This window comes from Bombyx mandarina, chromosome 11 (assembly GCF_030267445.1).
Source record: "Bombyx mandarina strain Sakado chromosome 11, ASM3026744v2".
NCBI classification, from domain to species: domain Eukaryota; kingdom Metazoa; phylum Arthropoda; class Insecta; order Lepidoptera; family Bombycidae; genus Bombyx; species Bombyx mandarina.
The window spans coordinates 5,311,919-5,327,526 of NC_143218.1; the positions used below are offsets into that span (position 1 = coordinate 5,311,919).

At 36.0% G+C, this 15,608-nt stretch overlaps 1 long non-coding RNA gene across 1 annotated transcript; it reads left to right on the plus strand.

The window, feature by feature from the left end:
- Positions 1–11,570: 11,570 nt before the first annotated feature.
- Positions 11,571–14,095, plus strand: LOC149501956 (uncharacterized). Its single transcript, XR_016323741.1, has 4 exons — positions 11,571–11,673; positions 11,850–11,921; positions 12,378–12,498; positions 12,590–14,095. It is a non-coding gene; the product is annotated as an uncharacterized LOC149501956 (long non-coding RNA).
- Positions 14,096–15,608: the final 1,513 nt, after the last annotated feature.

Genomic DNA, 15,608 nt, shown 5'->3' on the forward strand with positions numbered 1-15,608 from the left:
ATACAGATCAATCGGCGTGTATCCAAAGAACTAGTGGAAAAGATTACCTAAAATACTTCGAACTAGTCTTTCCTTTAAAATGAAAGCTGAATACATTCCTCACTGGCGCGTTTGGGAACACATCAAATACGAAAGGAAATAAAAGGATTGACCCAGTTTCTAGTGGGCTGGAATTCAGTGCAGTCGATCACTGCCTTCGGTTCTTAAATTCGAGTATATGCAGGTCGAAAGTAACACTTGTTTAATTCATACGATTTTGAAACGAAGTTCCTTATGGGACGATGCGGAGGGGTAACCTAACCGGGAAAAAACGTCCGTAACGTAAGATTTTTTCTATTTAGTTTGTTATCAGCAGATGTCGCTGCACGTAAATTCAACAATTCCTGAATCGCGGTGATGAGATGTTACACAGTTGATAGATGTTCTCGTATTTCTCATGCTAAATTATACTTACCTGGCGTAGGGGATACCGTGATCAGGCATGCAGGCGGTTCCCTGCGGAGTGGTTGATCCTTCCGATTATTTTTATCAATAAAAAAAACATATTAAAAAATGTATACCCGAATAATTATTTTCTTTACACCTCGAATAGAACTTAAACTTAATATTTTTATAATAAGGTACTTCGTTCCTATCCGGTGTCCCACGACACCATACATCTTTTCTTTAATTAACTAGGCTATACCAAACCAACAACATTCCATCTCGTTTTAGGGGTGACTAAAGACTAGAATTAGACATTTGATATTGGTTACTAACCCATAGTTTTATTAAATAATACCCAGAGACCTACCTCTTAATATATCTGTCTGCCCAACCTTTTCTTCTGGCTCGTACTAACAAAAATGGCGCGTACGCTTTTGTGAAAATTTTACTAACTTTATTGTATGGTGTTTGGTGCTTAATTATAATGCCTTTAACTAGAAGTCAAGATTGCCAAGGGGTAGGGCAGCCATGATCCAAATGCCGTTAAGACATCGACTCAGTAACTACAATGGAGGGAGGCACTCACAGCTTGAAGCGAACGAGTCGTAATGAATCATCTAAACGAATGAAAAGTGACAAAGACGCCCAGCGGAAGGTCTTCCCTTTGTTCTTCATACACAATGTCGTTTCCTACGATTTAGCCTCGACTATTTTATAATAAGTCTAACTAACCCTTTTGCTCAAGAAATCGTTGCTTTATTGCGTCTATGTTAAATTTCTTCACATTGACTGAAGAAAGCATTGACGTCGAAAATAAATGTCGTAACATAATAATAACGAACATAACGTTTATAATTTAGCTACAATGCTAACAGTGCTATGAAACGTACATAAAGTTATTTAATAGTCTAATAAATGAACGATTTATTACTCGTAAAACTGATCCATCAAGCAAAGAGAAAATATATCAAACGTTAGGTACAACGAGAGACGATGTCACGCTATTTTTGTATTCAAATACTCGGTTACGAGTAGTGACTTCAGTTTGTTCACTCGGGTACCAGTGTGCTTAGTGCGAGTTTTTAAGCTATTGCATAGCTTCTATCGCGGGCCTTGAGCGCGGCGACCGAATCAAGAAATTCCGTAACGAAAAAAACCTTACACCCCACTCCGCCTACCATGTAGCTCGGGTTCAACACATTCACACGTTGTGCTTGTGTAGTGTTTGTGAATAAGCGCGCGGCGTGACGTCGCACTGCATGCACATCATGAAAAGTCTGCCCATCTCTCTCTCGCGCGGTCTAGCTTATGAGTGTGAAGGGGACAGTAAATGTTTTGCTTTTGTTAATATTTATAAATATTGCGTGGTCTTATTTTATTATTGTTTTAATATTAAATTATTATTGTCTAATTATAATTGCATAAGTTGATAAAAAATGCTTTGCAATACCGTTTTACCGCGGCAGTTCCCGAGTGCCACACGTGTTTTTTTAACGTTCTCGATAGAGTAAAGGTTAGCCCAATTAGCACAGCGCCCCTAGCGTAGGCAATAAATCCCATTCCATACAAATATGAGCTAACTTTTACGCTATCGAGAACGTTAAGCAACTCGCGCTAAGCACACAGAACTCGTAGAGCCCGTAGGCGCCCACCCTGCGACGCGAGGAGATAGGTTCGATGCCGTTGGAAATAACTTCCTTTCCTTTTTAAATTATCATATCAATTTTGAAAAAGGTTCTCTATACATTATAGATTATCAGGACCCGGCTGCTGGAGTACCCGGAGGATCGTTGTGTATGGCTCAGTAAGTCAATGGGTCTTACATCTTTGAGAGCAAGGCTCATTGTGAGCCTCCATGTCCCAAAAGACTAGGATTTGTCTTTTTATTTTTTTACTGCTTGTGTAGGCAGACGAGTATACGGCCCAATTGATGATAAGTTGTTACCGTCGCTCATGGACGTCAGCAATGCCAGGGGCAGATCCAAGCCGCTGCCTGACGTTTAATACTCTCCACAAGCCTCGTTTGAAGAAGGACATGTCATAGAGCTCAGGAAATACCGTGGAGGGGAGCTCATTCCAAAGCCGGATGGTACGTAGCGGAAAAGATCTCTGGAAGCGCACTAGATGACCGTAGTGGCTTCAGGTAATATGGATGAACTCTATACCGGTGGCGGGCGGTGCGATGGTAAAAACGAGATGATGGTATCATCTCAGACAATTCCTCAGAGCACTCCCCAATGTCTGACATAAGGTATTTCTGTCGAAGTTGTCATCTTATATTATAAATTTTCCTGGAGATTGTCCAAGTGGCATGTCTTGATAAAATGGGCTTAAAGATTTTTGGTTGACATCGAGGAACATTAATTCTATTTCTGACCAGGGAAGTCCAAGTATCCGCTGCCTAACCCTGAAGAATTAAGAAAAAGAAACGGAAAACGAAGGGTGGGGACACGGACTGCTTGGTTGTTACAGCTGGAAGACATCACGTTACAATGCAGGGCCAGCCAATTATCGTCCGAAAATAATTTACTGGTGGTAAGAGCTCTTGTGAGTCCGCGCGAGTGGGTACCATCACTCTGCCTATTTCTGCCGTGAAGCAGTAATGCGTTTCGGTTTGAAAGGTGGGGCAGCCGTTGTAACTATACTTGAGACCTTAGAAGTTATAGCTCAAGGTGGGTGGCGCATTTACGTCGTAGATGTCTATGGGCTCCAGTAACCACTTAACACCAGGTGGGCTGTGAGCTCGTCCACCGATTTATGCAATAAAAAAAAATCTAAGCAACACTAAAATGAAAAATAAATACCGTTTATTTTGAGAATAAAAAATAACAACTTTTTCACGCGTATATCGAGTCTCGAAAAGCTCTGAAGCTTCGTATATCAAAAGCTTTCAGTTCGTGGAGCACGCGAGTGTATATGAATTATTAATGTTTGGTTGGACGGACACAGCAATGTAGATTTATAGTATTCACGACCATCGGTGCATCGGCTGGCCTTCGTTAGAGAAGGTCCTGCTTCCAAATGGGCATATACATTGTATTTTTTTTATTGCTTAGATGTGTAGACGAGCTCACGGCCCACCTGATATTGAGTGGTTACCGGAGCCCATAGACATCTACAATGTAAATGCTGCCACCTACCTTAAGACATGAGTTCTAAAGTCTCAGTATAGTTACAACGGCTGCCCCGCCCTTCAAACCGAAACGCATTAATGCTTCACGGAACCATTATAACAATGCAATCGAGAAATCAAACGTCTGAAGTCGGGTGGCAATATTAGCACTGCAACTTGACTGAGCCCCTGGGATTGCTGATGTCCATTAGCAGTAGCGACTCCTTACCATTATGTGCGCCGTGAGCTCGTCTGACTGTCATTGCCGATTACATACCCACGTAAGCCATGAGCTCATGAGTTGACCTGCTTGCATTTTTTTGACATTGTCACTAGAACAGCTAACTCGGTGTTATATATGCGCTCATAGTGAACTAGCGGCACGCTCCGGCTCCGCTCGGGTCTTTAACAGACATTTCAACGATATTTGACGTTGTTTTATTTTTTTAAATAAAATAACACTTATTACACACAACTATAATAGTTAGACATGCTGTCGCGATACTTTTTGTAAATAATAATGTGCTCTACAAATACGTAGTAGATTATTCTATCATCAATAGTTTTCGCAGGGCACGGGATGTAAAGAATATTTTAGGTAATTATATTACACCTTGGGTTACATTATTGGAGTTTTAGTAAGGATCCCAATTTTTTTTCAAAAAAGATTATAGCCTATTTCACTCGGAAAGAATTTTTCAAATCGATTCAGTAGTTTCGGAGCCTATTCAATAGAAACAAACAAACAAATATCTCCTCTTTATAATATTAGTATAGAATAAAGATATAGATATCAAGTTAAGGTGGCACCGGGGCACTCCGGGTCCACGCTCATTACTTCTGCCGCTGTGCATAGACGTTTCTGTTTGAAGTGTGGTATTACCGGTGTATTGACAACCCAAACGATCCCCAAGTGATCTCGTCCATCAATATACAGAAAATATAGATCAGCTTAGTTATCTGTATCGTAGGCTCCTTACGAAGCATCTTGTAAGGAGCAACCGACATGAGTAATCTGTTCTGTGTTGTCTTCTACGAACTATCTCAGTTGATAGAAAACTTAACGACGTTTATTGATAACTTTTTTATTCTGTTTTATTTATTACCGGTAAACCCTTTTTAGCGTCGGAGGGAAATCGTGGAGCTTCCGCTCACGCGGTTGAGGAGAGTGACGCACTGCCAATTCGTATACGCCACAGAACTATATAAAACTAGAAACACCTTGATATATAAGTTTTTTCATGTTTCCTTTTCTCATTTGAATCCGAAACTTTGACTAGACAAGATTAAATGAGCACTAGACGTGATCCCATCATTCGCGTTGAATTTTTTAAGAAAAAAATAACGAAACACATTAACTTTTACCGGAATAGAGAGTAACTTGGTTCACAAACTAGCAGTCGCTTCGTAGATTTGTTGGGACGTACAATAACACACCAGCGAATACGCTATTGTACGTACTTATTATACGGAGGTAACAGATATTTCTAAGGTAATGTAAAGTATTCTAAATCTATTCTTTTCTTTTTTTTATTGCTTAGATGGGTGGACGAGCCCACCTGGTGTTAAGTGGTCACTGGAGCCCATAGACATTTATAACGTAAATGCGCCACCCACCTTGAGATATAAGTACTAAGGTCTCAGCATAGTTACAATGGCTACCCCACCCTTCAAACCGAAACGCGTTACTGCTTCACGACAGAAATAGTCAGGGCGGTGGTAGCTACCCGCGCGGACTCAAAGAGGTCCTACCACCGGTAAGTACGCAAATTATGATTTTGCGAGTTTGATTTTTATTACACGATGTTATTCCTTCACCGTGTAAGTCAATCGTGAAATCAGTACGTATATCATTAGAAAAATCGGTACCCGCCTGTAGGATTCGAACACCGGTGCATCGCCACATACGGAATGTATCAGACGTCTTATACTTTGGGCCACGACGACTTCCGGTTATAAATTAAAAAAAATCCGCAACATTTCTTTCAATTCCATTCAACCATTCTTGCGTGATTGAGTAACAAACATACAAACTATCACGTTAAAAATACTAGTATCGTATCATTTCAATTTCAATTGAAAAAGTCAGTCGTGGGTGCGGTATATTCTTGTCCTGTGCCTTATGTAGTCATCGCGTTCAGTGCAAACACAATCGTTTGAATAGAACAAATAGAATAGAATCGGACGGGTTCCGTAAGTAAATGTAGAGGCTATGACATAATTGAAAGGGTTGATTCTCTCCGTATGACAAGGGAATAATAAAACTCAGAAAGAAGTAAATGCGTAAAAATAAATGCGTTTGCCGAAGGTAATTAGTAGATATGAACATGAACAAATGGTTCGCTTGGATTAATAATGCACTGACATTTTATTTGACACTCTGTGGTAAGATATCGAATGGAGCAGAATTAGCAACAAACGATGACGTGTTTTAGCTTGAATTGCTCATTAGTTAAATAATTTCCATAATTGGTCGACAAATCCCTGTCTTTACCATAGTTCCACACAGCCCACAACACGATCCCGTAAAGATCGGAGAATGCGATCATCCGTCATCCGTCATTGGCCCTTTCGAAGATACGTGTAAAGCTGTACATCATTTTCTTGGTCCCCTCGCCAGTTCCCAAATAAGAATACGGGGGAGACCCGAAAACATTAGAAGGCCACGATTCAAAAAGGTTTCCCATCCCGGGTCCCGGTTCGACGGCGATGAAAACGGTGAAATGTTATCATAGAACAACGCAACATTAGCCCGTTGATTAGGGACCATTTTTTTAGGACTTTCAGCTAGTGTGTATAAGGTCTTTTCGAGGCAAGATTGGAATTCTTTACAGTGCGTATGAGACATGATAAGCCCCATAAAGGACCGTTTTTGAAAATGACTCATGCCCATGGAAATCTGGTCATAGTCGCCTCCTGTTTTAAGCGAAAGAACGCGGGTATGACTGCCGCATCAGAGGACAATCGCGCATGGGGCTTTTTAAGCCTCATTACTCTTTTTTTTATTATTTCTTAGGTGGGTGGGCGAGCTCACAGCCCACCTGGTGTTAAGTGGTTTCAGGAGCCCATAGACATCTACAACGTAAATACACCACCCACCTTGAGACATAAGTTCTAAGGTCTCAGTATAGTCACAACGGCTGCCCCGCCCTTCAAACCGAGACGTATTACTGCTTCACAGCAGAAATAGGCAGGGCGGTGGTACCTACCCGCGCGGACTCACAAGAGGTCCTACCACTAGTCAACCCGTTAAGAAGCGCACGACTTGCGTATCTTCTAGTTTGCATTGGGAACATGCGCTTGATGACATATCAACTTGATCAAGAAACAATTACTTTCGTAAACGTTCCGCGAAATAATACGAGATACTACGTATGAATGTAAAATATACCTTTATTCTTTCCTGAACAAAATTCAATAAACAAAAGTAGATCTCCAATAAATAACACGGTTGACCTGCATCCAGGCGAGTGGTTACGGCGAGTGTACGCTGCGGGACCCGACCTAACAGCTATTGGCGATAGATTTACGACACTTGGAGACGCTACTGAGGTATGTACACTGTAAGTAATTGATTTGAGAGGACGGTTGACTTGGATTCTGGATTTTTAGTGGGTTGACGATAGGGACCATATTTTCGATAATCTGCTACTGCTAAATCTTTAGATGGAACTCAGTGATTATACAACGTAAATGCGCCACACACCTTGAGATATAAGTTCTAAGGTCTCAGTATGGTTACAACGGCTGCCCCACCCTTCAAACCAAAACGTATTAATTACTGCTTCACGGCAGAAATAGGCGGGGTGGTGGTACCTACCCGTGCGGACTCACAAGAGGTCCTACCACCAGTAATTACGCAAATTCTAATTTTGCGGGTTTGATTTTTATTACACGATGTTATTCCTTCACCGTAGAAGTCAATCGTGAACATTTGTTAAGTACGTATTTCATTAGAAAAATTGGTACCCGCCTGCGGGATTCGAACACCGGTGCATCACTAGACACGGAATGCACCGGACGTCTTATCCTTTAGGCCACGACGACTTCAAAATTCTTATTTTGGTGACGGAACCTCATTGACCGTAAATGAACGAATATATAAGCTGTGTGGTATCGACATGGAACAGTACCACACCATCTCTTCCCCCAGCCTTCGTAAGAGGCGACTAAAGGATCAACCGGAGAGTGAATAGCAGCGTTTCCTAAATATTATACCTGTGCACTGCGATAGTCAAACAACTATGGTTGAAGAGCATAATTGTACGGGCGTAGTGTAAGACAAATACCGCTGGTTATTTCTACCTAGCAAACCAAGAACGTGTATAATAAAAATATCATGATTGTCTAGAGTTATGGTTTATTTTTATTTTTTAAGCTCCTCTCCTCTGGGATATGTGTCTTAGATGTCTGTGCACGTGATGATGAAGAACACACGATGAACAATTTTGTCAGTTTGAACATAGTAAGCATATTGAAACTAATATTTTTGGGTTCGGAATAACGCCGATCTATTCGCGAACTTCGTATTATTAGCCAAAGTAGCCCAAAACGACTGGGTACGTGTTGAGAAGCCGCCTCAATTGATCTGAGTGTAAGACACCTTACGCTACCAAGGTTATTTGCACTCATAATATATAAAATTAATGTAATCTGAGAAACTGTATCTCAATTTCCATCAAAACTAAAATTATACCGTTTTTAATTAATTTTGTACTAATTTACTAAACTTTTAGATCTTATAATGGAAGCTCAAAGCTGTGACGTGTGTTGGAGAGTAATCAGACACATGCGCTTTGAAGTGTACACCTTTGTTTCTATTTCAGTTGAAACCTCTGGAGCAGTTCGTGGGCTAAGCCCGAGGCTTCGTCAGAGCGTTTAAATAATACATTTTTTTAAATAATACTTTTCTTTGCTTAGTAGGTATTGACGCGCCTCTCAATATTTTTTTGAAAATTCTAAGCCAATAAAGAGTTAGGTTGAGAAAGAACAGTGTTTCAAGCTCAAGAGCAATTTTGTAGCTCTGTTTATCGGGATTTCATCACAATATTTGGATTTCGCAACCCCATAGCTCTCCACAAATCTAAACCCCATCCACCAATACCTATCCACAGATTCGGTAGAATCTGGCGCCAAGTTCCGTTCAAAAATCCCGTTGACGTTGTAAACGGAGCGCCAGACTACCGACTGTGTTTACTGTGAGCAGAACAGTTTTTTGAGGTTGCGAAATTTTATTTAATTCTACGGTACTTCTGGTTCCTAAATTGTATATTATATCAATCACTCACAACTTTATTTTACTGATATTAACTAGTTATATCAATTACAACAATCAATCTACTTGAAATTATTAATTTTATCACCACAAACTATGGCTCGCTCAAAAATTTCGATCCTGACTTTTTTCGATGTAAAAAGTGACATGCCACAGACTATAAATATTCGAGAATGGTAATCTACAGGGGGGTGCAACTCCCAAGGTGAATGAAGTTAGCCCCTCAAAAAATTTTTTTTTTCCTATTTTATACTTATTCTCTATTAATTCGTTTGTTCATCATTTGTTCATGATTGTTCACTGTTAATAATTGTTTGTTCTGCATTTATTTATTTAAAAAATATATTTAAAAATATACCTACAAGTTAGCCCCTCTAATGCAATTTTTAATACTTTTTCATCCTTTATGACTCGTAAATATTCATTTTCGATTGTTCTTATATAAAACATGTTTGTTCTCTTTCGAAATTACTCGTTTTTTGTTTAATTTACTATTTTTATTAGTTGAATAAATGTATGCAAAATATGTGTACTGCGCATGCGTCAACTATAATGCCTAAACTTTCTACACGGTTTTAATCGTGAAAAAAAAAACAAATATAAATCCTGAAGGAGCAATTAATTGGTATACAGTTTAATTAAAAAAATAAAAAAATAAATAAATGAAGTAATGTGCATTGGCGTTAAGTTAGACCAAATACATTTTTTCCTATCGTATTAAAATGTTATTTTACTAATGTTAGGAATATAATTTCGACTGTGTAAAAAAGTTATTATAATGTATACCTATATTATCTCTTGAAAGATAAATAATGAACATATTTACTTATTTGTTTATATTACCTATGTGAACTCCCTATCTTTTTTATACCTTCATAACGATAAGTAGGAGGATGGAAAAAATGTATTTGGTCTAACTTAACGCCAATGCACATTACTTCATTTATTTATTTTTAATTTTTTTTAATTAAACTGTATACCAATTAATTGCTCTTTCAGGATTTATATTTGTTTTTTTTTTCACGATTAAAACCGTGTAGAAAGTTTAGGCATTATAGTTGACGCATGCGCAGTACACATATTTTGCATACATTTATTCAACTAATAAAAATAGTAAATTAAACAAAAAACGAGTAATTTCGAAAGAGAACAAACATGTTTTATATAAGAACAATCGAAAATGAATATTTACGAGTCATTAAGGATGAAAAAGTATTAAAAATTGCATTAGAGGGGCTAACTTGTAGGTATATTTTTAAATATTTTTTTTAAATAAATAAATGCAGAACAAACAATTATTAACAGTGAACAATCATGAACAAATGATGAACAAACGAATTAATAGAAAATAAGTATAAAATAGGAAAAAAAAATTTTTTGAGGGGCTAACTTCATTCACCTCAACTCCCATACAAAGGAAAATAACATACAACTAGCGTCATCTTACTCCTGTGGCGACGTCATTTTTGTAACTTTTAGGCATTAATGATCTAATAAACTCACTAGATGGCAGATATGAGTTCTGACTCAATAAAAAATGTAGCGTACTTTGAAGCAGTGCTTCCACTTTTAGGGAATTCTCCCTTTTTTAGGGAAAAATAGCTGATATTTTGGATGATAAAGACAATTTAAAAAATACCAGGATTTAGGATATTTCGGGGTAAAAAGCAAAGCCTATACTAGTAACTGTTGTGAATTTTAAAATAAACGATAATTAAAGTAAAACAATGAACATTTTATTTTATGGAGAGAGAATGACATTAAGTCGAGTTGACAAGTAAAAGAATAAAACAGAGTTGTGTATAAAAACTATAAAGGTTTGATTCAACAGTAACCCTCTAGTAAAGTAAATCATAGATTAAGCCACTGCTTTTTCTTAGGGATTCCCCAGAATCCCAATAAGTATAATCCGCCAAATTTTTATTTACCTATTTTCGTTGATGTCACCAGAACTTACTTGTATTGTAATATACAGGTACTTCATGTACCATGAAAGATTATCATGGTAATTTCATTTACGAAAACCTTGTAATTGTCATTTCACTTTTGCTAGCAGTTCCTTCTTCAAAGACTGAGGTGGAAAGATTATTCAGTGTTCTCAAATTTAAAAACTGACAAAAGAAACAGGCTTTCTAATGAAACCCTGAACGGCTTGCTTCATAGAAAGTTCCCAACTTTGCCAGCAAACAATTGCTCAATTTTAGAACCGAACAGTGTTAGGTTGTGCAGCAAAAGAATATAAAAGCAATGCGTCGACTTCCTTGAAAATTCTAATCCTATAGATCTATGATCTTCTGGGGGCGTTTATATTATATATACCTACATTAAATAATATGCTGTGGTTTATTTTCTGTATTTTATTTACGCTTTCTATATGAGTCGTCTATTATCAAAGGTGGCAATCTGTGCATTTGGACAAAAAAAATTTATTGATATGTCAATACAGATTTATTTGAATATAATCGTCTCCTTCAAAGAATACGGTTCAAAACCTGCATTAAATAAAGGTTAATAGTTAACCTGTTATTTATCTAAGATGTCGTTCCGAAGAGTTTTGTGACTGCCAATGGAATATAAAGTCAATAATTCGTTTTTCTGATTTACCAATCATTGTCCAAAAGTCAGATTGCCGGCTTTGATAATAGTCGACTCATATAAAGGATTTATGAAAGTTGTCTAGGAAATTTTAGGGTAAATTCAAAAGAAACTAGGGTAAAATGTGTTAAAAAAAACGTAAGTGGAAACACTGCTTTGAAGTTTTCAAAATTCCAGGGCCGTAAAACAATCTCAAAAAAAAAAAAAAAGTTTTCAAAATGTCGTAACGATTTAATTTTTTAAATCGTTTTTTTTTGGTCTTGGTGTGAGTTATTTTACGTTGTAGTATTAATTTAGAGCAACTTTTAGCTTTATGAGAATATTAGACGATTAGACATTGAGAAACTCTGTTTTGAATTCTCTTTAGACATAACTTGGCTCCAATACTTTTTTCTTCGTTAGCGTTTCGTAAGCCTGTGTAACTATTTTCATTTCTTACAGAATGTTTATTATTAAAAATCAGCATGCCTCGAAGATCGAAAATGAAATGCTATTTCGGATGCCTTGATAACGGTGAGTTGACACTATTTTCCCGGTATATTATTTGCTAACATAATTATTATTCATAATATAATTAAATGAATTAGCACCAACTAATGGTCCTTCCTATTTCTGCTGCCTAGCTATCATATATGTTAAGTTTTGATCAAAACAGTCGGTATTAAGTCTCGTACTATCACACACACACCTCAGATAATAAAATTGTCTCGAGTGGGTGGAAGTATTTATGTTTTGCAACTCAGCGTATTATATGCTTATTGTCAAGTGGGCCCGAACTAGTTTTTTGGAATGATCAATCAGTCATGCTTTCCTGTTTAAATAAAATACAGCACAATTGATCTCACATCCAAAGTTAGATGATGGCATTCACGTTTTGTTTCCTGGTGTTTGATAACTAAGTTACACCAAGTGGCCTGTGACCACGTTCATCCTTCTACCCAATATAAAATAATGTTTTTATTTTTGTAGACAAAGGTTTGATAATGACAAAATTTTATGGAAAAATTATAAGGAGCACTAAAATGTCTGAAACATGAGAATATTGATGCACTATATTTGAACCAGAACGTGTTATGTAATATATTAATTTGTAAGTAAGATTACATTAACACTAAATTTTTCATGGTCGTATTTTTTCAATATTTGTTACATACTTAAGATACTTTGTTTCTCCGTTTCAGAAGAGAAACTGATTCAGCAAGGAATGTGAACTCTCAAGGGATCTTAATTTTTTTTAAATATGTTTATAATTGATAAATTAATAATTGAAATAGTTCATAAGAACTAAATTGATGCCAATTTTGTTTTAAAATAGGTTGTTTAGTTCTTATAGTTATAGTATTACGTTTGAATAGTTGTAATTAGTAAGTTAGTAATATATGAAATACTGATATAAATTTTTGTAAATAACCTTTTGTAAATTCTACGAGAAGATGATTTTAATTAATGATCAAAAGTCAACGGTCTTTAAAAGCATTATTTGCAATTATTTAGATTTACTGTGGAATATATTTGCTAAGTTGTGTTTTCTGTATGAGCAGATATAAATGAAAATGCCCAAACATGATTATGTTTCTTACATTTTCATTATGTGAAATCAATATGCTTGTGACTGAGTATATTAATAATTTATTAAAACTTAAGTGATAGACAGCAACCCCTATGGCACTGCTGAAGTTTATAAGCACTGGTGACCACTTATCACGGGCCGGGTTGCGTGCTCGTCTGCTGTTGAGTGCAATAAAAATTTTCGAAACCCTTTCTATTATTTAGATGTAATATTAGTGTACATTTAATTTGGATTAAAAGATAAATTTACATTTTATGTTTGCATGTGTATGTTTATAATTCATTTGCATGTAACGAACACCAGTTTCTTTTTTAACAAAATGTAAACTAATGGTTTGTAATGAATGTAATTAACTTTAAGATGATTTTCTTTCAATCTGCTGTTTGTTTCATCTAGTATTACCAAAGCTAAAGCATCAGAAACGTCAGAATAGAAATAATTTAGATAGGGAATAAAAGTATAACTAATGTAATCATGTCTAAGATTACTATAAGCGTCATTAAGTACAAACTATCAATATTTAAGAGTACTTTAAATCATCATTACATTTTTTAAACATTTTTTGTTTTTCAAATCATGTAATAAAACGTTTGTGCAGAACAAAATGTCACATGTTATGAACATGATTGTGGGTTAATCGTTTCTTAAATTTCTAAATGTTTATAAGAATGCTAAGAATAATTTAGTATTCACTTTAGTGTGTGTATTATCTCTACAATGCTAGTATAAATGACAATTATTGTATGACGAAGCATAGGTAGTGTTTATAGATGTAATATTTTCATACAAGGTCATGATCTGTCACGATCAACTTTAAGCAAGAACTGCTATAGTTAAGAAACAAATTTATTAAATTTAATTCAAATTGTCTACTATGTTTGTAATGGAAAGCTGACATGTTTATATTTCGCACAAATGACTTAAGTGACATTGAATGATTTGATTATCTAGACTTAATTAACTTTTAGATAACTTTCGATTTAATGTTAATAAGTACTCTAGTAGGATTAATCTAGAGGAGTTATTGTTATTCGAAATTTTATACAATTGTACGTTCATACTATCTTTTAACAGTAAATTGTTTGTAATATAGGGAAATTAAATAGCTTACAGAGAATTACAGCTTTTTATTTAAAAAAACTGTTTTCTCTCTGTATGAAAAGGTCTTATCGATTAGAATGCTGAACACAATCAAACGTTCTTTAATATTTCATAAGTACTACCGGGAATTTCAGCGATTCTAAACGATAAGATTTTTTCATAAAGAGAGTTAATTATAAAAAATATTAAAATTACTAAAAAAGCCACCTGGTGGGGGGTAGGGAGATTAATAATCGACAGCAGCGACGCCTGCTGTCCTGGGCTCTAACTAAAGCAAAAATAAAAATGAGAGTTGCGCATCTATCTCAAATATATTAAGTGTATAATCTATGGTAATCTACGGCCGCCAGGGTGCGCTGGAATTATTCCTATTTGTAATGGATTTTATGACCTGGTAACTGAGACCTTTAAGTCATGTCTTATTTTAATTTATATTCATATTTTTATGAAAAATGATATTATGGAGTGAAATGAAATGTGATATTATGGAGTGAAATGAAATGAAGATGATTAATTTGAGACATTAATCAAATGGGATGAAATGAAATTATATGACATGATATGGAATGAAATATAATCTCAGTAAAATGGTGGTGGTCATTTACTAAGATCTCAGTGGACTTTTTGGAGGAAACCGAGAAGTTACGTACAGCGGCTTTGTTTAATTTTCCCACATTTGTGCACTTTCACAGATATTAAACAGTTAATAAACCACTATTATTACACATTGAAACCCGAAGAAACACTAAATAGACAAATTAAAACAAATCACACAACTTCACACCTCGCGTTCCCGCCAAAAAGTCATTATTCCTACATAAACTGTAGCTTCAAGGGGATAGTTTGCAGTTCTTATTGAACGGTTTATACATTAAATAACGTTAATGTTGTTACTGTTAGTATTTTAGTTTAAGTACTGCCGAAGCAAGTACTGTTGTTACTGTTGGAGAAACAATTTTGTTTTGTAATGTAATACCGAAATACTTTACGAGATGGCGTTACAAAAAATCCCTTCCCAAAACTATAAAACCGTTGTGATTGTCTACGAATAATAAATAATATAATAACTAATATTTATTCGTAGGTGATTGTTTAAGATGCTATGAATATTTCGGTTTTGATTTCATCAAAATAACTTGAACTTTACTATTGAATTCCGAAGAAAATTCTAATTAAGGCTGAGTTAAGTTCAGCTTTTTATTTAAGCCTCTTACTGTAGTTTTTAAATTACATTTATGCGGATTGATGTTTCAAGGCTTTCAGATTTTAATTTTAAATTCTGAAATAATTAAGAACAGCGTCATCTACCCTTCACATTTGAAACAAAATTTAATTCGGTTTAAATTTGTAAAAGTTGATGTTGATTATTATTACACTGTAACGCAGCGTTCCGTTTCGCGGGGCAACAGCAGCCAAAGGGAATGTGACTCAGGTCCGTGCCGCGACGACCCACCCCGCGCTACCCGCGCCCGCGCATCTGTTGCATCATTCGCACCCCCAATTAGTGCGCGCCAGACATATATTAAGTG